General features: G+C 39.2%; 1 long non-coding RNA gene across 3 annotated transcripts in view; it reads left to right on the top strand.

The window, feature by feature from the left end:
- LOC139003589 (uncharacterized) overlaps positions 1-22,674 on the top strand; it is a 161,109-nt gene that overhangs the window by 1,449 nt on the left and 136,986 nt on the right. For all 3 annotated transcript variants that reach the window (XR_011470267.1, XR_011470266.1, XR_011470265.1), the window contains exon 2: positions 19,188-19,304. This is a non-coding gene — a long non-coding RNA (uncharacterized lncRNA). The remainder of the gene's footprint in view (positions 1-19,187; positions 19,305-22,674) is intronic.

The following is a 22,674-nucleotide window of genomic DNA, read 5'->3' as shown; positions in this document are numbered from 1 at the left end:
CTTCACCAGCCTCCTCTTACCTCAGGGCCTTTGCACATCCATTCCCCTCTGTCTGGAAAGCTGCTCCCATCGCTCTTCCTCTGTTCAGTCCTTTAAATCCCAATTCCTGTGTCACTTCCTTGGCAAGCCTGACTTTCTAAGTCAGATCCCCTCTCTTATGAGTGCTCACTCATCACGCATTCTCCTTCTGAGCAGTTACCACAGCTGCGCTTTCACATTATTTGCATGGTTATTTGAGTATCTGTTTTTCCCGCTAGGCAGAGACTGGGTCTTTTGGTTCAAGTTTTTTTCTTGACGAAAGACATACTTGTTGAATGAATTAGATGAAGATGCAGGTGTGAAAAAAACAAACATGTATTCAGACAGCAGCAAGTAGCTAGGAATGCTGGCTCTTGGGGTATGTGAATTGTGAGAGGCAGAGGATTGAGTCATTTAAGGAACTTGGACGATCTGACTTGTTTATATGCTAGCTCATTTAATGTTTTTCAGCATAAAAATACCTTTTTTAAGATCTGTCTCTTAATTATTCCATTATCAGTATCGGATGGGTTAAGTTGAAGATGAAATATTAAAAATATAAAAGTGGTTGTTTGCATGTGGTTTGGGGGCTCAACTATACTTTTTAAAAATTATGATTAAGGTGTACCATTCAGAGAGAAAAATACACAATGCATCGTCGCACAGCTAGATGAATTACGACAAGGTGAACGTATATGTAACTCCCGCACAAGTCACGAGTAGGTGGGCTTCCTGGAGCCTGAACTGTAAACACCAGTCTGTGTACTGAGCCAGGAGAGGAAGGATGAGATGGAAGAGTCCCTGTCAGACTCTAAAAGGGCAAGCTTTCTGGAGAAGACAGGAGGGGGATTCTCTTCCAGCGCACTCGTGAACTTGAGAAGTGGTATGAGAGCGATGCAAACCTCACCATTTCCCCATGCATCCCCAAACAGGGCTGGAGAGTTCAAGGCCAAGGTTGAGCTGAGACGCAGAGGGGCATGAGGATTTTTTGGTTTTTGTTTTTTGTTTTTGTTTTTTCCCAAAGAGTCACTGGCATCTGTCTGTCTCCTCACAAGGAGCACTGTTTTCTTAGCACCTTCTTCGGTGTGGAGCCCAGGAGCGGAGTTTAGATCTTGTAACCCCAGCATTCTGCAGGGAGCAGTGTTGATTAGAGCTTCCAGGTAGATCTGGAATACCAGGGTCTGAGTACTTGGTCCGTCATTTAGTAGCTGGGTGTTCTCTAGTCATTTTTAGTTAATTTTTGTATCTCACTTTCCTTATTTATCAGGTGGAGATAATAATGCAGTTGACTAATAGTAGAGTTATTGTGAGATTGACGCATTCATACATGTAAAGTGCTTATAACACAAGCATATAGTAAGCACTAAATAAAAAGAAAGAGACTCTAGTTAAAAGGATCTTCTTGTTTTTGTCTTACAGTGATGTAGATATCCCTAATGGGATACCAAAGTAATATGAGGACTTTTGAGAGATAAGATCAAAGGAGACACAATAGTATAACTTTGGTAGAGGAAAAAGGATGTGTGAGAGGAACAATTGTCTTTGTAAATAATACTAAAAACAGGACCTGGTTTTCTAGACTAGGACTTTATATACATAAATGGTGGAGTCATAGATAGGGATGGAATGTGTCTCGGGATGAAACAAGAAGAATGCATCTTGAGAGGGGGTATCAATTTGATCTTAAAGGTCATAAGCTAACATTTGTGTTGGTAGTTGGGGAACGGGATACCATAAGGAGACTGTAAGAATGGGGAAAGCAACAAGAATGATCTAGGAAGAACAACCTCAATTCCTCAAAGAAATGTTAGGGAAAGGAGATGAGTATTTATGACTCAGATATCTAAACTGAATGTAGATTATGGCTTAAAGAATAAGAGAATTGGAAATTAACCTGGATAGGTAAAGTAAATTATCTAGGTGGTACTGAAGTAAAGAGGTACTTGTTCTTGGATACCGTAGTAGAAAGAGGGAAGATAGAAAGGAAGAATACACACACACATGTATGTATGTATGAGCAAACATCTTTCTTCCATGTCAGGTACTGTGTTTAGAGCGTTCCGCTTATTATTTAGTTCTACTCTGAAAACAATTCTGACAACTCAGTATCATTAGCCCCATTTTGCAGATAAGGAAACTGAGGCTGAGAAAGTTAACTACTTTGGGCAACGTGTTAAATACTAACTGGGGAGTAGACTTAAGGCCGAATTTCAGCCTAAGACTCCTATTCTATTATATTGATTCTCTTTTATTTATTAAGGAGAGATTCACCTGTACTTAAAAGCAAATTTTATTTTTATAGATAGAAACAGTGAAAACAGCATTTGGGGAAGAATAAAAAGGCAAGAGAAAGAAGTGATAATATTGTGGTCATACACCAAAGAGTGCCAGGTCACATGGAGGAGTGTCTGTATGATGTTTTTTAAAGCTTGAGTTACACAATTAGCATCGGAAGATGACATGAGGGAGGTGAGACTTAATATGTCTGGACCTTTGCAATGAATCTCATTTTTGCTAGAACAGCATATGGTAAAATCCAGACTTGCCTTTTGAACAGTTATTATCCCTTGAATGTTAAGTAAATAACCAAGACTCTCAAGTGCAAAGTTTAATTTAACAAATATAGAAACTTCAAAATTGTTTTGGGATGGCAGAATCCTGGGGAAAAGTTACATGATTTCAAAGCCCAGAACACGGGAGAAAAGAGTTAGGTACAGTTACAGCTTTACCTCAGAGGCCAAATGGCTAAGAGACTTTTGGTTAAAAGCCAGTTCTCATTGTGTGTAGCTTTTCCTTGTAGTGTTTTGGTGTGAAGACTTTTAAGACCATGAGTTTGAAAAGTCAGTTTCTGTGGGTGTTTGAACAAGGAAGATGGCTTCATATGTGCAAAATCTGACCTAGCCTTTAAGAGCAAGATTCAACCTAAAGAAGACATATGAACTAGATTAAAAGGTTTTTATTAGCTAGTATGCTGAGGTACTTTGTTCATATCATGTCAGGCTTTTCCCCACCCAATGCTGCTGCAGTTTATTTTTAAAATCATAAACGAAGGCTTTTCTGTTTGTTTTTACTAAACTCCATTATGCAAGTTAGGACCATTGCTCTCTCGTCTCAAGACTTGATTCAGTGGATACGTATGTAAAGGCTCTGGTGTGCAGAACACTGTGCTAAAGGATGTAGAGAGGTCACTGGTGTGGGAGTCTCAGGGAGTGTGTGGGATAGTAATAAGTTATAAAATCACACAACAAAAACCAAATGGCCATCATGGATGATCTCGGTGTGTGTTTGTGTTAGAAGAGGGATAGAATATATTCAGTTGTGTGCAGTCAGGAACGATAGCCAGATGACCTCTACACCGAACAATGGGTACACTCTGTCTTTCAGTGGCTTATACAAAATCGACAAGAATAGGCACATTATAGATGATCAAGTGTCTTAGGGGAAATTTTAAAATAGGTCTTGAGGGAAGTCAGAGAAGTCAGAGATTTTGTTGTTTTAGAAATGATGGGATGGGAATGTAAGATATTCTAAGGGCCGGTACAGGTAAATACAGAGCTCCAAATCAGAGAGCTTCAGTAAAAATGAATTGCTTAGTGTTTGTGGTCTTTGGGGGCATGCGTTTGAATTGTAAATAATATTTGCAATTTCACATTTTCTGCATTTATTTACTCTTAATGCCATTCAAGTCATGGGAATAAATATTGAGCAGGACAGATCAAGCAGAGACTAAAGATACTCTTCAATCTTCAGATCTTCAATCTGATATTTTCAGATGTGCTTAAATGCTCGCTGGGAAGCATTGCGCAGCAGGCTTTCATCTGGGATTATTTTCCTTCTGCCTAAGAGCTCCCTTTAGAATTTCATTAGTTCAGGTGTTCTGGTGATAAGATCGCTCAGATTTTATTTATAGGACTGTATTTCCAAAGGGTATTTTCACTGGCTACAGAATTCTTGGCAGTTATTTTCTTTCAGTGCATTAATGATATCATTTCTGATACCATGTCTTCTGGTTTACCGTGATTATATTGGGAGTCTGTTGGTCTTATTTTTGTCATTTTAAAATACCCTGTCTCCCCCCGCCCCCCTCCACTTTTAACCCCCTCCTCCTTCCTGCAGCTTTAATAGTGTTCACTTTGTCTTTGTGTTCCAGCAGTTGGAAGGTTTCATTTTTGTCTTTGATTTTCAGCAGTTTTACTCTCATGGTCTAGGTGTGAATTTCCTCAGATTTACCTAACTCAAGGTGTGCAGCACATCTTGAATCCGTGGCTGGATTTCTTTGATCAGTTTTGGAAAATTCCCAGCCATTATCTCTTCAGATATTGCTTTTGCCCCATTCTCTCCTCACTTCTTCTGGGATTCTAATTCCATATATATTAACTTGGGTTTCCGATGTGGCTTTTCCTTTTTCTCTCTATGCTTTGATCTGGACACCTCCTCCTGATGTAGCATCCAGTGATCTTTGATGCAGCATCCCTGATACAGGCAGGGATCCGACTATTCCAAAGGTGGTCTATGGTCTTCATGAAGTGGCTCAGCATCTGGTTTATTATGCTTACTCCTTTGGTTCAGACCTTTGGGATCCCAACAGAAGGTCTGGGTTGTTTTCAGGAGCCCTTTTCCTTAGCAGGCCATGACCTTCAATTTTTGCCTGCCCCGCTCTGTGAGACTGTGCAACTTCTTAGTCTTTTGAGTCTTTGCAATAGAATCCACAAATGTGTTAAAGAGGAGGCCAATGTCAGGCCCCCTTGTATCCACAGTCATGGCCCTTCAGGTCTTTGTGCCTTCTTAGTCCTCTCCTGCCTTCAAACAGAGTCTATGTAGTAATGCTTTCCCCTGGTTATTTAGTTCTGTGTTGGAAGGTTGGTCTGATCTAACGTGGTTTATTATATTGAAGTAGAAGTCGAGATACTTTAAGGTGGTCTAATTCTAGGGGTTTTGATACTTTGGTACTTTGTTCCAACAATTTCAAATGCTGGCTTGCCATGAACCTGGCTGCCCTTATGTGTCAGAAGTTTTTGATCAAGTTATTGGAAATTTTTCTTGTGGTCATAAAAACATCACAATGTCATATGTTTGCATTTAAAGATCGCATTTATAAATTTTGCTTCTATAATCTCACTTGATCTTTACAACAGCCACATGGTGTCAAACATTAAATTGAGTCTATATTAATTTATCTCTAGTTAGAGAAATAAATATTTCGGAAAATGGGGATAGAGAGAAGGGAGTATTTGAGGGGAATTTAAAGTTAGAATTTTACAGGACTTAGTGACCAAACCGATTGTGGAATGAGAAGGGAGTGACCATTTTTTTTTGGATAGACTGAGAAGGTGGTTCTGCTTTAAAGAAAAAGACTATATTAAGAGGAGAATTAAGGTTTGGCAGGGTCAATAATGAATAAAGAAAATTAGTATTGAATTGTGCTCCCAGAAGGGGGCAGTTACTATGGTTGAGTGAAATTGCTGTTGGGCATGTTAAGGATGAGGAAAGGAAAAGAGGAGGAGGCAGGGCAGTGTTGGGGGAGAGCCAAAAGTAGCTCTCTTTTCCTTCTCTGTCCCCTCCTTCTTCCCCCCAAGTCCTATTTATTGAGGGCTTACAAAGTGCCTGCTTTGTTTGTATATATATTCTCATTTAATCTTGAACGCTATTAGGTAATTACATTGTGATTCCATTTTATAGCCTCGTCCATATGTCAGGTGTTGGTCCAATACCTTAAATGAAGTCAAATGGTGAAGCATGAGGTCATGAGATCGATGCCTAGCATTTCAACCTGAGCACAATTGGCCAAGCAAAGTGCATATTTTGGAAGCTTGTATAGGCAATCAAGGGTGAGTGAGAGCTGGATGGAAGGTGGAGAGAGTGGGGCAGGGGGAACCATTGGGGCTGCTTCCGTAGCATGTCGTGTAATAGAGTCCTCTACTAAATGGAACCAGCAGGAAGAGAAGATGCGTGGCTTTGAGATTTCTTAGCTAGAAAGGTCAGGACTCGGTGACTGAAGCTGTGAAAGGTGGAGGAGAAGAATGTGAAAAAGAAGGTTTTAAGCCTGGGGACAGAAGCTCCTGCTTACTGCTCTTCCCCTGGTGATGTCCTCTGTGCTTTCCTACTCTCCTAACTTCTCAGTGAATGACTCCTTTCCTTAGACTCCATTCAAATGCCTGCTCTTAGCCAAGTCTTTCTTGCCACCTCTCACTCCTCCTCCCACGCTAGGATGTAGCTCATCTCTACTGTGGCAGCTTTCCTTGAAAGCTGTACTTCTATACAGTAGTGAGGTTCTCTCTTCATTTCTTCCCTTCTTTCCTCCCGTCTGTGTTCTGTAAAACAAACAAACAACCCTTCCCAAAGCTACTTTTTAATAAAATACATAGTGATGAGCAAAAGTAGGTTAATAATAACAATAAGTAATACAATATTTAATAAACAATAATACAAGAATAAAACTTTTGCATACTCACAACTATGAACCTACTTTTGCCCATCCCTGTATTCACTGAGCACTACATTGAGCTTTTTCGGTTCAAGGACATTGATTTCTTTAAGGTTTTATTGCTATTATCTAATATGTCGGATATGTGTTACATACTGAATAACTGAGTAAACTAATGGGAAATTGTGGTGCTAGTTGTAGAAATACATATAAATGAACAAAGCTCACAGCAACATAGAATGGAAGTCATCTGTAAATGATAGCATTGCCAAGTGGTGATCCTTCTTTTTGTATTTTTACAAAATAAAAGCCCACATGGGTTTCAGTGTATTTCATCTGTCACTGCTCCATAGAATAACAGTCAACTTCACAAACTATATTTTGTGACAAAAATATTTAAGAAAGAGAAAGTCAGCAAAACAGGCTATATCATACTATTATCTATGGGTTTCTATTCTCTGTGTTAATTAACTTCCTTTCCTTTGTCCAAATATTTGCTTGATAAGGTTCTGCTTGGGAAAGGTTCTGATGAACTGTACATGCCCAGATACTGGACAGTAGAAGGGAGAGAAAGAGAGGAAACACTTCATTGAATGACTCATTTGCTCTATGGAGTTGAATATAATAGAGTCCCAGGAAATGACTGCCAGTTTTGGGAAGTAGACACAAATGGGATTGCACAGAGCTTGGAATTTAAGAGCAGAGCTATGGAATGAAGGTGTAACAGAATTCATTCATTTAGATCTAGCTGGAGAAGTTTTATATTAGGAAAGAAATTCCAGTAAAAACTTCTTGCCACCTCATCTCAAATCCAGCATTATGTGCTTAAAATTATGGCCCTGCGGTCATTAGCCGGCAGTCAAACCTTCCCAGTAGGTTCGCCTGTGGTAGGGAACATTCACAGCCATAACTGCAGTATTTTTATCATCTCTTGGAGAGTCTCTTTCAGCTCTGTTTAGTTATTTGCCTATCTCTAATAATGCAGGAAGGTTAGCATGTGCTTAATAATTTTTAAGCTCCTGGGACTAGGCTGGAATTGATTTTATCTGCAATTTGTCCAGTGACAAGCACACTGTTGAAGGAAAATAAATATTGACTATAATTTTTATTGGATCATGCCCAATCGTAAATCAAAGCTGTGAAAAGAGTTTAAGTAGCTCTTCCGATCCCTGGGATTCATAGCTTTCTGTTATTATTTGACCAAAGGTGGTAGCTGGACATCTGTGCTATCCTAGGGTGGTGAGCTTAAGAGAACTTAGTCTTGCCCTTCCGTCTAGTTTTAAAATGTGACGCTACTCTAAGGCTAGGGAGAGTCGACTTTTCAGTTTAAATCTCTCCTTTTCCCCCAGGTAGGACTCCAAATTTTAGATTTTATGGATGAATAGGTAACCTTAGGGAGTGATTTGAGACCACAGTACATAAAAATGTGTCAATAGTTCAGGATGACTGATAGCTCCTCTTGTAACCAAAGCCACCTGCAATTTTTTATAGTCCTGAAGCATAAGCCATCCTGAACAGATAATCAATTCTATTGCACAAACAGTCACTTCTGTTTACCGAGGAGGCCCACTTTCTCTCCCCAAGCAGGACTGTAAAAAAAATAACCTACATAATCCAAATTATAAAAACTTCTGAAATATTGGGGCACTGTAATTCTACCTATCTGCATCTCCTCTCTATACTTTGGCCCTGTCTTCCATTATGAGTTAAGGAACAGTAGCACCATTTATGCAGCTATAATATAGATCAATGAGAACTTAAATGACATGTTCATCTGTGTACATGCAAATACCACACATGAATATTTTAGTCTCGGTATTATTTTGTGTCCAGCTTTTTTTTTTTTTTTTAATCCTTACCCATCGATATGTTTTTATTGATTTTTAGAGAGAGGGGAAGGGAGAGGAAGATGGAAAGGGAGAGGGAGAGGGCAAAACATCAATGTGAGAAAGAAACATGGATAGGTTGCCTCCTGCACTCACCCTGACTGGGGTCAAACCTGCAACCTAGGTATGTGCCCTGACCTGGACTAAAACCTGAAAACCTTTCACTGTATGTGGTGATGCTTTAATGAATTGAGCCACACTGGCCAGGTGTGCCCAGAGTTTGCCCAGAATTTTGGTCTTTAAAGGATTCAAAGAAAAGTAATTTTTCTGCTTAAAGAAGTATCAGATTGGCCCTGGCTGGGTAGCTCAGTTGGTTAGAGTGTTGACTCGATATGCCAAGGTTGTGGGTTCGATCTCTAGTCAGGAAACATATAAAAATCAACCAATGAATGCATAAATAAATGGAACAACAAAACTATATCTCTTCCCCCCTCTCTCAAATCAATAAATAATTGAACAATAAAGGTAATTTTTTTTTTAAAAAGAAAAAGAGATTATAATGCAGACCAAGGGATTACCATGTAGGGACACAGCAAGAAAGCAACTATTGCAAGCCAAGGGGAGAGGTCTTGGAAGAAACCAGGTCTGCAGACACTTTGATCTTGACTTCTAGCCTCCAGAACTTGGAAAAAATAAGTTTTGTTGGTACTTTATTGTAGCTGCCTAACAAACAAATATCTCATCTCTGTTTCCAACTCCTCCTGTCTCCTTGGGGCCTGTTATTGTTTATCTGCTTATTTGTTCTCCTGTGTGGTTTCTGGAATTCTATATGGTCCCCACAATAGACTATGTTTTAGTTATCTCCATAGTTGTCATTGTGTCTAACTCAGAGCCTTGCAAATGGTAGGTATTCAAAAAGTACATACTGGATGGTACCAAAAAAAAAAAAAAAGAATTACATTGAAAAATAGTTCATTTAAGTATTACTGTGTTTTTTTAAAGAAAGGAATAAAATGATTGATAAAAAATAAATCCAATCCAATCAATATTAAGGTTTTTAATATTAAAAATAAAAGAAGAATCAGATTGCTTGGAAACATAGCAGGACTTAATTTTCCTTTAGCTACTTTCTGCATTTCATTCAATCAAAAATTGTTAGAGTTTGAATTTGAAATCTGCATTTCATGAGGTGTTCACTAAAAATATGCCTGTGAATTAAAGTGTTTTTTTTATTACAGCAGACTATACTTACAGATAAAAAGTTCATCTATTTTTTCTCATCTATTAAAATGCTATTATACTGTAGAATTAGTGAACCTGTGTTTCTTATTCATTTCTTCAGTGTGATACACACAGTGTCATATTTGCCATTAAAATATTGGATGGTATTCAAATACAAGTGAAGTCATTCATTTATTTCACAAATATTTATTGAGCTTTGAGTAGATTACAGACACTGGTTTTAGATGGTGGAACTGGGGATACAGTATTGATAGGACAGTGAAGGTCCCTGTCCTAGGAGCAGGCTGACGATTGAGAATGTAGGTTACCAGAGTCTAATGACTTCAAGTCTAAAATTTTCTTTATAGCAGTTGGGCCACTAACAAATAACAATGTTGAAGGAATCACTAAACCTCCAAATTTCACAAAGGGAAAAAAATCAATAGTAAATGATTCCAGCTTATTCATCATAAAACATTTTTTTCATATCTGGATTTCAACGTGAGGCATAGTTGTTATCACTTAAACTCAGGTACTTTTGTAGTAGAGGGCAATGTCAAGGCCATTGGGTTGTGTCTTTTCCAGTTTCTAGCAGACAGCTTAGAAACCCTATAGAACTCTCATAGTTAGACCTTTGTGACCAATTCCAGGTGAAAAGTCAACTTGGAGACACCTTTTTTAATGTTAACTGGCCCTAAAAGGACCCTGCAATGACCTGGCAAACTGCTCCCCAAGTCACTGAATTCGAGTCACTGTTTGATGGTGCCTTGATCGCCTAAAGCAGCAATTCTCAATTTGGTTCACAGGCCACTGAGGTCCCTGTGACCTTTTTAGTGCATCTACAAGGTCAAATATAATAACACTATTTGTAATAACTTATAATAACACTAAGATGTTATTTGTTTTTTTCATCTTATTTCTCTCACGTGTGTACCATGAAGTTTTCCATTGTACATTTGGAACCTCTGCATGACTCAGTGAATCATTATTTTCTAAATGACCAATGATTGCTGTTACAAAATTGCACATGGGTAAAGATCAAGTGCTAAATAGGTCAGTGAATTTTAATATGGCTCTAGAGTCCTATAAAAACTACGGTTGTTGCATTTTAGTGTAGTGCCAAGGAAAAAATAAACAAATTATCTGAAACGGCTATCATGTTATTCCTCTGGTTTTTTTTTTTAACTCCATATCTGTGTAAGAATGGGGTTTCTTTTTAAAAATTTTTAATTAAATCTTTATTGTTGAAAGTATAAATACCGCCCCCCCCCCCCACTGAGCCCTTGTAGCCCATCCATGTCCACCACCCCAGGCATTCACCACCCTACTGTCTATGTCCATGGGTTACATATATATGCATACAAGTTCTTTGGTTGATCTGTTCCCACCTACCCACCCACCTCCAACTTCCCTCTGAGATTCCATAGTCTGTTCCATGCCTCTATGTTTCTGGATCTATTTTGTTCACCAGTTTATTTTGTTTATTAGATTCCACATATGAGTGAGATCATGTGATATTTATCTTTCTCTGACCGGCTTATTTCTCTTAGCATAGTTTTCTTTATGTACTTTAACCAAAATATCACAACAGATTGAATGTAGCAGATAGGAGACTTCAGCTGTCTTCTATTAAGCCAGGCATGAAAAAAAAATTGCAACAATGTAAAACAGTACCACCATCTCACTACAAGTTTGGGAAAATCTGAGCATTGTTAATAAAAATTTCATTTATGTTAGTACTAATGGGTTTTTAGAATATATTTTAATAAATTAATAAATATTAAGTGGTTATTAGTTGTAACATGGTAAATATTTTTAGATGTGATCTATATCTAGGAAAAAGCTCTTTGGAGTCCACAGCAATTGTTAAGATTGATAAAGAGGTCTTGATATTAACCATTTTAAGAGCCTCTGATCTAAAGGAATGCGTTAGCAAATGCACCTTCAGAAAGTTAAGTGTAGAAGAATCTGTAGCAGTTACATTGCCTGAGATCGAGTTCTCATTTTGAAGGGGCTGCAGGAAGTTTAGATTGAGTCTCCTTAATGGCTTAGGGCTTCCCATTCTGTGTGCAATGGCAGAGGAGGAAGAAAAAAAAACACACAGTACAGTAATTTAGTCAATAGAGTCCATTTTTAATCTCCAATCTCCTATGTCTCAAAGTCATGAAATGCTCTAGGTCCATTTAAGAGTTTCAAGCTACAGGTACTGAAGACAGAGCCTTTTATAAGGCGGACATGGCATTTATTCTTGGAGATGAAGCTTGCAGCTCCGCATGCTAAAAGGAAATCAAAACTGCTTATCTGAAACATCTTCATCATCCATTTAGAAAGGAGGAATTCTGCCCGCTCCACTTGCATCCCCGCAGGAAGCTACACCCAGCTGCCTTCTGAGTCTGGACTCGTTCTCAAGGTCACCTATGTAATTTTTCCCCAAGCTTCAGTGTCCTTAGTATTCTCAGAGATAATAGCACCAAGCCCATCAGTCATCATTTCCTTGTCCTCAATTTTCTTTTTGGCTTCCTGCAATTTTAATCCCAAGCCTCTGCAATTCCTTTCCATGGAGGCTTAAGTGGCCCCATTTACAACCAATTTTCAGCTAATATTTGATGTGTTCTTTAAAAATAAACCCAACTTCCTCGCTCTGCAGGCTTTGTACCTTTGGACCTAATGAAATCAAAGGCCCAATAGTGGGTTTTGCAGTGATGTTTTTCGTTTCATGATTTTAAAAAGAAAAATAGATCTTTAGAAATGGGAGGTAGACATTAGTCCCTGATGGGCTAATTTCAGAATCTAGTGCTGTCATTAATAGAGGGAGAGAAATTACTCTTTCATCTGTGTTGCGCATGGCACCAGTTCTTACAAAGGGGAGAGGCAGGAGGGAATGAAGGTGTGGGAGATGAGTGAAGAAATCGTACATTTTTCTGGGGGCTGCTTCCTTCTAACGTTTTTTGGGCCGCCTTACCTCAGGCCCCTGCTGTAAGCTGATCCAGCTCATGTCGGCCTGACACATGACCAGGCAAAGCTTGTTTTTAAAGAGATTTTAATTCCTGCTTGACAGGCTAGGCTGAAGCCTATGAGCGACAATGGGTGTTTTTTCTTTCTTTCTTTCTTTTTTTTCTTTTAAACAAGAGGGAAAGCCACAGTGCACCTGGTATTTCATTGAACACTAGACATTTTTTTTTTCCTGGAGGAGAAAAAAAAAACAGTTTAAAAAAGCTAAGCTTTAAGTAATAAACCAGCTTAGTTGGCCAGCAGTCACGTACTAAGGAAAGAGAGCCACCAGTGTTTGGCTGCCTGAAGTCTGTTTCTGTCCCTGATCCCCTTTAAATCTTTTAAGGGTTTTATCGTTTTTGCTGCCTTTCCATAAACTCATCTCATTTCTTTAATTTTGTTTATCCTAGTCTGAAATTCCATTCTTCATTAGCCGTGTGTGGTGAAGTGTCAATATATCACGGAAGATAAATGACATCTTCAGAACCAAGATATTTGGGTAAACTGACCATGTCCAGTACCCTGGGGGAGGGGCGGGGGAAAGCTAGAAACTGGGATCCCTCCTTAAGGATTGTGTGAGGCCAAATCCAGAAAAACAGTGAAGTGATTTAGGAGTTGCCTAAATGTCCTTTTGCAAATATAAAACGGGCTCTGTTTTATTTACAACCGTAGCAAATTTCAAGCAGCTTTCAATTCCCGCCGGTAGTGTGCACTGCCAGCGATGCTAGGGCCCGAGAGTGATGAGGAGGGCTCTGGGAAGGGAGAGCTCGCTGGCCTGGCGGCGCTGTGCCCAGGCTGGGGCCGGAGGGGAGCTGTCCTTTGTGAACCGAGCACTGGTGCCAGGCTTCATGCTCAGCACTTTACACACTTGACTCTCACTGAATTTGCATACCAGCTCCGAGAACTCTGCGCTGTCATCTCCATTTTGCAGAGGAAGAGCAGGAAACTAGGCCACCAGAAGTTGGAATGACCTGCTTAGCGCTGTGCTTCATGTACGCTTGGTGCCAGAGCCGATACCTTGCTGCACAAAGTTGGTTTAATCAGCTTTTTGACAGAAGCTATTTACATCAAGGGGAAAAGAGCCACTTAGAACAGTCTAGTCCAGCCCCATTTACATAATATTTTTATAAGCACGGTCTTAATCTTTCCAGTATGCTGATGAGGTAGATGGCCTTATTATCCCTATTTTGCATGTCTTCATACGTGTGGCACTGTGGTGATTGATGGGGGTTATGACGACTTGGAGCAGGGATGGAACCCTTTTTCTGCCAAGAGCCATTTGGATAGCATTATTCTCGGGCCATATAAAACTATCAGTTTAAAAATTAGCCTGCTATATTTGGTCAAACATGTAATTAACTCACCCCCAAATGATTTTGTGGGCCTTATATGGCCCGCAGGCTGGATGTTCCCCACCCCTGAGTCTTGGAGGAATCTTGGAATATTAATGTAAGGAATAGTGCCTGGTTATGTGAACTCTGTTTTTAGTTCAGCATTTGAGTGTTTTGTTGATGTTCCCATGGAAGAGATTGTTCTCTTCCAATTTTTTAAAGTAGGCTTGCTACATTCACAGCTATACATTTTTCTCACGAGGGCTCCCAGTACCATATGTTTCTCAGTGGACAGATCTTAAAATGGATGTTAGCTATTTGGAGGATGCTTCAAACATAGCATGACATATTGATTTGCAAACTTAGGAACCTAAAGGCGGGATTGGGAGCTACTACTGATTAGCTCCATGACCTTGAGTAAGGCCTGTGACCTTTGTGTGCCCACTTTCCCCATCTTAACTCTATGGAGACTAGAGGCTTGGTACACGAATTTGTGCATGCGTGGGGTTCGGCTGGCCCACCCCGATTGGGGTGGGGTGGCTGATCAGGGGTGGGGCCAGTTGGGGGAGGGGCCACAGGTGGTTGGCTGGCCCTGACCCCTGGTCGAACTTCCAGTCAAACTCCCAGGTGAACTCCCGGTCCAGGGGACAATTTGTATATTAGCCTTTTATTATATAGGACTAGAGGCCCAGTGCGCAAAATTCGTGCGAGGTGGGAGTGTCCCCTCAGCCCAGCCTGAACCCTCTCCAATCCGGGACCCCTTGGGGCAGGAGTCCTCAAACTTTTTAAACGGGGCCAGTTCACTGTCCCTCAGACCGTTGGAGGGCCAGACTATAGTTTAAAAAAAAAACTATGAACAAATTCCTATGCACACTGCACATATCTTATTTTGAAGTAAAAAAACAAAACAGGAACAAATACAATATTTGTATTTGCATGTGGCCCGCGGGCCATAGTTTGAGGACCCCTGCCTTGGGGGATGTCCGACTGCCGGTTTAGGCCCAGGGATTGGGCCTAAACTGGCAGTTGGACGTCCCTCTCACAATCCTAGACTGCTGGCTCCTAATTGCTCACTGGCGTGCCTGCCTGGTCACCCCTAACTGCCCCCCCTGCCAACCTAGTTACCCCTAACTGCTCCCCCCACCATTGGCCAGGTTGCCCCAACTGCCCCCTCCTTGCCAGCCTTGTTGCTCCTAACTGCCCCCCCCCACCAGCCTGGTCACCCCTTACTGTCTCCCCCTCCCCCCCCCCCCACTGGCCTGATTGTCTCTTATTGCCTCCCCTGCCAGCCTAGTCGCCCCCAACTGTCCCCTCCACCAGCCTAGTCGCCCCTTACTGCCCCCTCTGCCAGCCTAATCGTCCCTAACTGCCCCACCTGCTGGCCTGGTTGCCCCCAACTACCCCCACCCCCCCCCGGCCTGGTTGCCCCACACAGCCTGCTGTTCAGTCATTTGGTCATCCCTCACTAACCCCCCTGCTAGCCTGGTCGCCCCACACACCTGCTTGTTCAGTCATTTGGGTGTCTCTCACTAACACCCTGCTGGCCTGGTCATAGGCAGCCATCTTGTGAGGGTGTGAGGGTTAATTTGCATATTACCTCTTTGTTATATAGGAGGGGATGGTCAGTAAGGATATATTAGAATTTCTGTTATCTGTTTTGAAAAAGTTAGTGACACCTTGTTCTTGAAATTTTTATTAATAATACAACATTTACAGATGTCAATTCTTGTTATAAATATAGGATCAATATGTATATCTTACCCACAGTGAAAGTCAGGTGAGAAGCCATTGGAAAACAGCTTTAAACTCTTTTCTCTGTGACAAGGGAACAAGGTGCTAGGTTGATATATTTAGTCTTAGGGCCTATGTTATGGCTTTAACAGATTACTAAATCTCAAAAATTTGGTATTGCAAGCCATTCTTCCTTGCTTGCTTGCTTAATTTCTTTCTTTCTTTTTAAATAATTTAGTCAGAAAGTCATTAAGAAGGTCTAAGTAAGAAATCCCAATGAGGCCAATGAGCAAATATATTGAAGGTAATGGGAGCCAGACTCGTGCTGTCAGAGAAGAAAGTTACAAATATAAAAAGGGAGAAAGCTAGAGTGAACCCTGTGCTATGAACTGGGATTTGAGGAATTGGTCTGAACTCAAGAATTTCAATATGGAAAAATTATATAAATAGAAATTTCAATATAGAAACAAATAGAAATGTGATAGTATATGTGTATATGTGAATATGTATGTACATCTATATACATACACAAATGAAACATACGTATTTCTTAACTCTGCTCACTGAAAGGCCCAGGATGTGGTGACATCCCAGTGAACATAAGCACATTTGTTGTCCAGATCTTAGTCTCTAAATACCAGTCTTCGCTAAAAGGAACCATAGATCTTTGAAAAAAATTTTGGTTCTAGGGCTGGGGGAGAGAAGGTACAAATGAGTTTTGGAAATCTTGTGTACAAATATATAGATGCTTTCAAAGAATGATGGGAAGATGACAAAAAACACAGCAGCTAGCTTGAAGGAATTCCCACTAAAAGCCTGGGAGTATCTAAATATCAAAACAATAATGATGTTATAGTCTATCCAAACCAGGCACCCATGGGGCTGTACTGATACAAATAAATGCATGAATAAGTGGGGGAAAGAAAGTCTTTTCTTAAAATAGGATGCTGTCTGATAAATGGAAAGAATTTAGAGATTTGAAAGGTGGTAATTTGGCAATCATCATCATAATTCAGGTAAGAAATGTCAGTGGATGCTAAAACTAGTCAGTGAAAGTTGGATGAGGATCAGGATATTTGTATAACCACGAAGCATCTGTCCACCAACCCTTATTATTGAGGGCAATACAGTAACTCTACTGGAGAAACTGAGAAGATTCGACCTTAGTCAAGTGATTAAAGTTACTGTCACCAGTGACGTGACAAACTGACATCATGTGTCACTTGATGGGATGTAATTAGAAGCACACAGCATTTGTTCACAAAAATACAGTCTTTGAATTTTCTCATGAGAAAACCTGACTAGTACCAATGAGGGGCATTCTGCAAAATAATTAACCAGCAACCTTTAATAATGTAAGCACAGTGAAGGTCAAGGAAGAGCTGGTCTTGCTCCAGATACAGTGAGACTGAAGAGAGAGGACAGCTAAGTACAAAGTGTGACCCTGGACCAGATGTTTGGCTAGAACGACCATTATTAAGTGGTGGGCTCAGCTTGAATGGAATGTCTGGGTGAAGAGAACATGGACATTTTTTTTTTGAGCAGTTCCTATAACTTTCCTGCAAGTTTGAAATTCTTTTGAAATAAAAAGTTAAATATTAGTACAGGAATGCCTACCTTTTAGTTTTTTTCCTTTAGGCTACAAGTTAAAAGAAATAGTTTCTGAAATGTATTTTATTTTTTTATTTTATTTGTATAAGAATCTTATGGAGTTTAACCATTCAATCAGACTTAATAGTTTTGGATTTTTGTGAAATTGTTGTATAGAGAATAGTATAGTTTCATGAAATCAGGGCTTCTCTGGTGTGTGGTATAATTTGTATACCTATACAAAGGCACTCAATTTTGACTGAGAGAAAATCAGAACATTAGAGTGTCTTAGGGTTGACACTGAAAATCACAACAATGGAGAGGCATTTTATATTAAGGGGATTATGAGTGGGTGCTCTGGACTCAGACTACCTGGGCGCAAATCCTGCCTCTGTCAGTTACTAGCTATCTGACATTGAGCAAGTTAACTAACCTTTCTGTTTCTCATCTTTTTGGTAAAATAGGACCTATGTCATGGAGTTATTGTAAGGAGCATGTTATTATTATCAGTAACGTGTTTAGAGGATATTTGGTGCAGAGTAAATGCTATTAAAGTATTATTGAGTGCTACTGTTGCTACTGCTACCACAATATCTATAATTTATATAAATACTAGAGAAGTTAGTTAAAAGATATGCCATTTATTAGTTGAATATTTGTTCTCTCTTCACATAGGTGAATACTAACATCTTGTACGCATCCCTTACGATGTTTCTTTGATCCCCAAAGCCAGCCCCTGCCCTTAGGATTTCTTTACTGTTTTACAAGGGGGGGGGGCAACACATTTTAAATGTTTACAAAGCCAAGTGGAAATAATAACAGGATCAAAGAAAATAGGATTGGAAAATCAGAGAATCAAGATAAAAAATATTTACTTTGGCAGAAATACCTAGGAAATATAATGACTGCAGGTCTTATTTCAAGTTCACGTATTGAATCTCAACATGTTTACACATTTGCAAATGTAAGTAAATTTATTCACCAAATGGAGCCAGCTCACACAGACTATCCCTGAATGGAGGGGACTGTACTGCTTGGCAGTATTGTCCGTAATATACTCAGCATCCTGCCACCTGCCCCAGGCTCTTAAGGACTTCCTGTCCCCAAAGGGTTTCCAGTCGAGTTCATGACATATCATACATAATGCTTAAGAGAATTAAGTACTATGCAGTTTTATTTATTTGTGCTCTGCTTCTTTCCTAAAAGAGTTTGAAAAAAAATGGTCTAGTAACCTAATAAGTGCCAAATTATCCAGGGTAGACCAGCATTAGCAAAGTATACATTGAAAGAAGAGACCAATTGGCAGAGTGAGAGGAGAGAGACTCTGAGCAGTGCCTACAGGATTGGGTAATGAATGCCTAATCAGATAGACGAAAACATGCTGCAGTGGAAGAAGGGAGAGCTTCACAGAATATATGCACTTTTCTCATTGCTAGGGAATTTTAGAGCTATACACACATTAGTGATCAACTAGTTGAGCAAACTCAGGCCTAACACATAGCCCATTAGTTGTAGTTCTGCTTAAAATTTAAACCTACCTTTCCTCCCCTTAATTCAGCCTCTTTATAATTCATCCTGACTTGTAATATTTAAAATTTTGAATCACACTTATGTATTTTGAGAAAGACTAGCAACCTCAGGGGAATAAATCAACTACAATTCCTCATACCATCTAGACTTTAAGAGTCTTTGGAGTATTGTACCTGGATGTATGTCAAGGCAGTACATGTAGTGATTAAGAACTTAGAACCTACAACCAGAATCCCCAGGTTCAAATCCTGGCTCTGATATGTATGAGCTGTTACATTTTTTTCATCTGTATAACAGTGTTGGAAGAAGAAGCAAATGAGGTTACATGTGCAAAAGTACCTGTTACATAAAAAGCTTTCAAAAAATGTTAACATAACTAGTATATATTTGTCTAATATGTAGAAATTAAACACGTTAGTACTTTTTGAAGACTTGGGACATTTATATGACTCAGCAGTAACCATACAACACCATTCCCCCCCCCTTCCCATAATGTTCTAATAAATCATTGGCTTTTGTCCACAGGTATTATCATCTGGTGGCATTATTCCATGTTTATATTCCATGGAGATCTAGATCTTGATTTGGAAGTTTATGACAAAATGATCAGCATCTGACTTGACATTAATATTACCAGTGAAGGTAAGTTAAGTTTATTCATTTCAAAGCATAGAAAATAAGTATTAATATGTTTTGATCTAGACTCTCAGTGGTTCTCAACCTTCCTAATGCCGCGACCCTTTAATACAGTTCTTCATGTTGTGGTGAACCCCAACCATAAAATTATTTTCATTGCTACTCCATAACTGTAATTTTGCTACTGTTATGGATCGTAATGTAAATATCTGGTATGCAGGATGTATTTTCATTGTTCGCGACCCACAGGTTGAGAACTGCTGAGAGCATATCAAATTAGATTCTGGTTTTTTAAAGTTGAAAGAATTATGAAAACCAATTTAAAAAATAAGATACGTGAATAAAGAGGAAACACTTGTTTTCCCTTAAGGCTGTGAAAAACTTCATAAAAGGCATCTTCATATCAATTTTTGAAGTCTCCAGTACCTAGTTGTTGGAATACTGTAAATATGAGGAGACCACAAATTCTAAACCAAGAAGCTGCTTACTGCATGACCTACACAGGTGATAAGCTGACCAGGGGAACCTTGGAGATGCAGACGAGGCTGTACACAGTAGCAGGAAGTGAGAGGAGAGCCTCTCACACTCTATTCCAGGGTTCTCAACCTTCCTAATGCCGCGACCCTTTAATACAGTTCCTCATGTTGTGGTGACCCCCAATTTCATTGTTACAAATTGAACATAATTAAAGCATAGTGATTAATCACAAAACAATATGTAATTATATATGTGTTTTCCGATGGTCTTAGGGTGTTCGATCCCCAAAGGGTCGTGACCCACAAGTTGAGAACCTCTGCTCTAGTCCGAGGACTCCGGAGGCTTGACTGAGAGAACATCTTTCCTGAGACACCTGTTCATTTGGTGCCTAAGTTGATTGCTCTATTCTCTCAAATATGGAAGCTTTTTTAAAAAATCAAATCTGGGGAACTTTCAATACATCTCTTTTCTCCTCTCTATAGAGGTTGTTCTTAACCTCCTCTGTTCACCTCAGACTTCCTGCCCTGCCAACTTGTTGCTTACTTATCTCATGGTCAGAAGAGAAGCATTAGATATCAATTCCCTTAGCTTCTGAATCTACAGCCACACAAGTAGGCAGTGCCCGCCTCTGTGCCTTTGCCCTAAATGGAAGATGGGCCACCCCTCAGTCCCACTCCATTCCGTTCCCTGCTTCCCATGCTCTGGAACCTACATCAACCTCTCCCTCCTCCTTATCACCTATCATTTTTGCCACATTTTCCTTTCTTTCCATCTGCTCATTCTTATTTCTTCTTTTTAATTGAGATATAATGCATGTGTCTCAAAATTCTCCATTTTAAAGTGACAATTCAGTAATAGTATACTCACAGAATTGGCTTTTGTCCACGGGTACTATCACCATGATGTAATTCCAGAATATTTTCATCACCACAAAATATTTTCACCATCACCTTACCCATTTATAGTCACTCTCCATTCCCCTTTTCTCCTCAGCCTCTGGAAACCACTAATCTACTTTCTGTCTCTACAAATTTGCTTTTTTTGGACATCTACAATAATAAAAGTGTAATATGCTAATTAGATCAGACAGCCAAATGATCTTCCAGACGACCTTCTGGACGAAGCTGGGGCTGTGAGGGCTGAGCCCCTTGCATGAATTTCATGCATCAGACCTCTAGTTTCATATAAATGGAATCATACAATGTGTGGATTTTTGTGTCTAGCTTCTTTTAGTGTATTGTTTTTAAGGTTCATCCATGTTCTTCTGTTCTTTTAGTATGTATCAATGCTTCTTTTTTATGACTGAATAATACTCCATTTTGGAATGTAGCACATTCTGTTTATTCATTCATCAATTGATGGACATTCATCAATTAATGGTTGTTTCCACTTTTTGGCTATTTTGAATAATACCACTTTGAACATTACTGTGGATGTATGTTTTCAGTTCTCTTGGGTGTATATCTTGGAGTGAAATAACCGGGTCATAGGGTAATTCTATGCTTAACATTTTGAAGGAACTGTCAAATTGATTTCCAAAGTGGCCGAACCATTTTACATTCCCACTAGCAATGTATGTGGGTTCCAATTTTCCACATCCTCCCCAACACTTGTTATTGTCAGTCTTTTTTTATTATAACAATCTTAACCAATGCAAAGTGGATACTTACTTCTTAGTCTCTTTTAGGCATCACTTCTTTTGGGGAACTATCCTTTACACTCCTAACTTCTCCCCTCTTCTGGGGGTGTTGAAAATCCCTCTGATGTATTTCCATAGGACCATGCACTTATCCTCATATCCTCATGACACTGAATTATAATTGTCTGTTAACTTTATCTCCTCTGTTACATGTGAACGTGTTAGGGAGAGTACTAAAATATTATTTCCTGTGGTATATCTCAGCATTAATATGTGTCTGATGCAGTTCTTTAATTTTTCCTTGGGAGGATAATGGAAATATTCATTGGTACTCCTCTATTTGTTAGCTGATATTTAATGGTCTAGGAGAGAAGACAGGATTTTTTAGTCTGTAGGTTTGGTTATCTAGAAAGGTATTTTTTCTTTACTGTTGTGTTAATACAGTCTTCTTTAATTTACCAAGAAGTTAGAAGCAAAGAACTGAAGATACCAGACGATATCACAATAAGGGGAAACACCTAGGTGGCTTTAAAATATAAATCTACTAGCCATTTTTACTTTGACCATTTTGAAAAGCATAACTGATTGAGAATTGACTGTCCTTTAAAGAAACTACTACCACTTACATACACTAGACTAAAACAATTGCAAATGTAGATAGATGTGCAGGAGACTCTCATGAAATTTGTAGACCTTCAAAACTAATGCTCAATTCTAATGCTGTTTAGTTATAAGTATCAGAAATCTGGGATTCATTAGCATCAGGGTTGAGCAGATAGGGATCAGTGCTGGGGTTAAAAGCTGGAAGTAGAATTAACATAATTAAAGACTTTTTTAAAAGTTTGAATTAAAAAGTACAATTTGAAGGTTGACTCATACTAAATTATAAAGCCCTGTGCATAAGTACGAATTGAATTAGTTCTTTTGAGAATTTGTCTCCAAAAATCTATTTCTTTAAAATGAATATCTTAAGTAATTTTATCTCCAGTTGTTATTTATGATCCCATAAAGATTCTTTTTATTTTAGTGTTTTGGGTTATTCTTAGTTGAAATGAGGTTATCCTTGGACTAGATAGCCATTCCTTTATTTGATAGTGTTTTCAGTATATTATTGGAAACTTTATCCAGCTTCTTTGCTATGGTTTTTGTATGCTTCTGGAATGAAGAGGAAATGGAGGAAGGAAAGAGAGAGAGAGAAACAAATGTAAGCTGGCCCCAGATCAGTGAGATAGTATCAAATGAGGCCAAAATGAATTTGGC

The sequence above is a fragment of the Myotis yumanensis genome, unplaced genomic scaffold (assembly GCF_028538775.1).
Source record: "Myotis yumanensis isolate MYYU_CA2020_CCGP unplaced genomic scaffold, mMyoYum1.0.hap1 SCAF_2, whole genome shotgun sequence".
Lineage (NCBI taxonomy): Eukaryota > Metazoa > Chordata > Mammalia > Chiroptera > Vespertilionidae > Myotis > Myotis yumanensis.
This window is presented reverse-complemented; position numbering and strand designations above follow the sequence as displayed.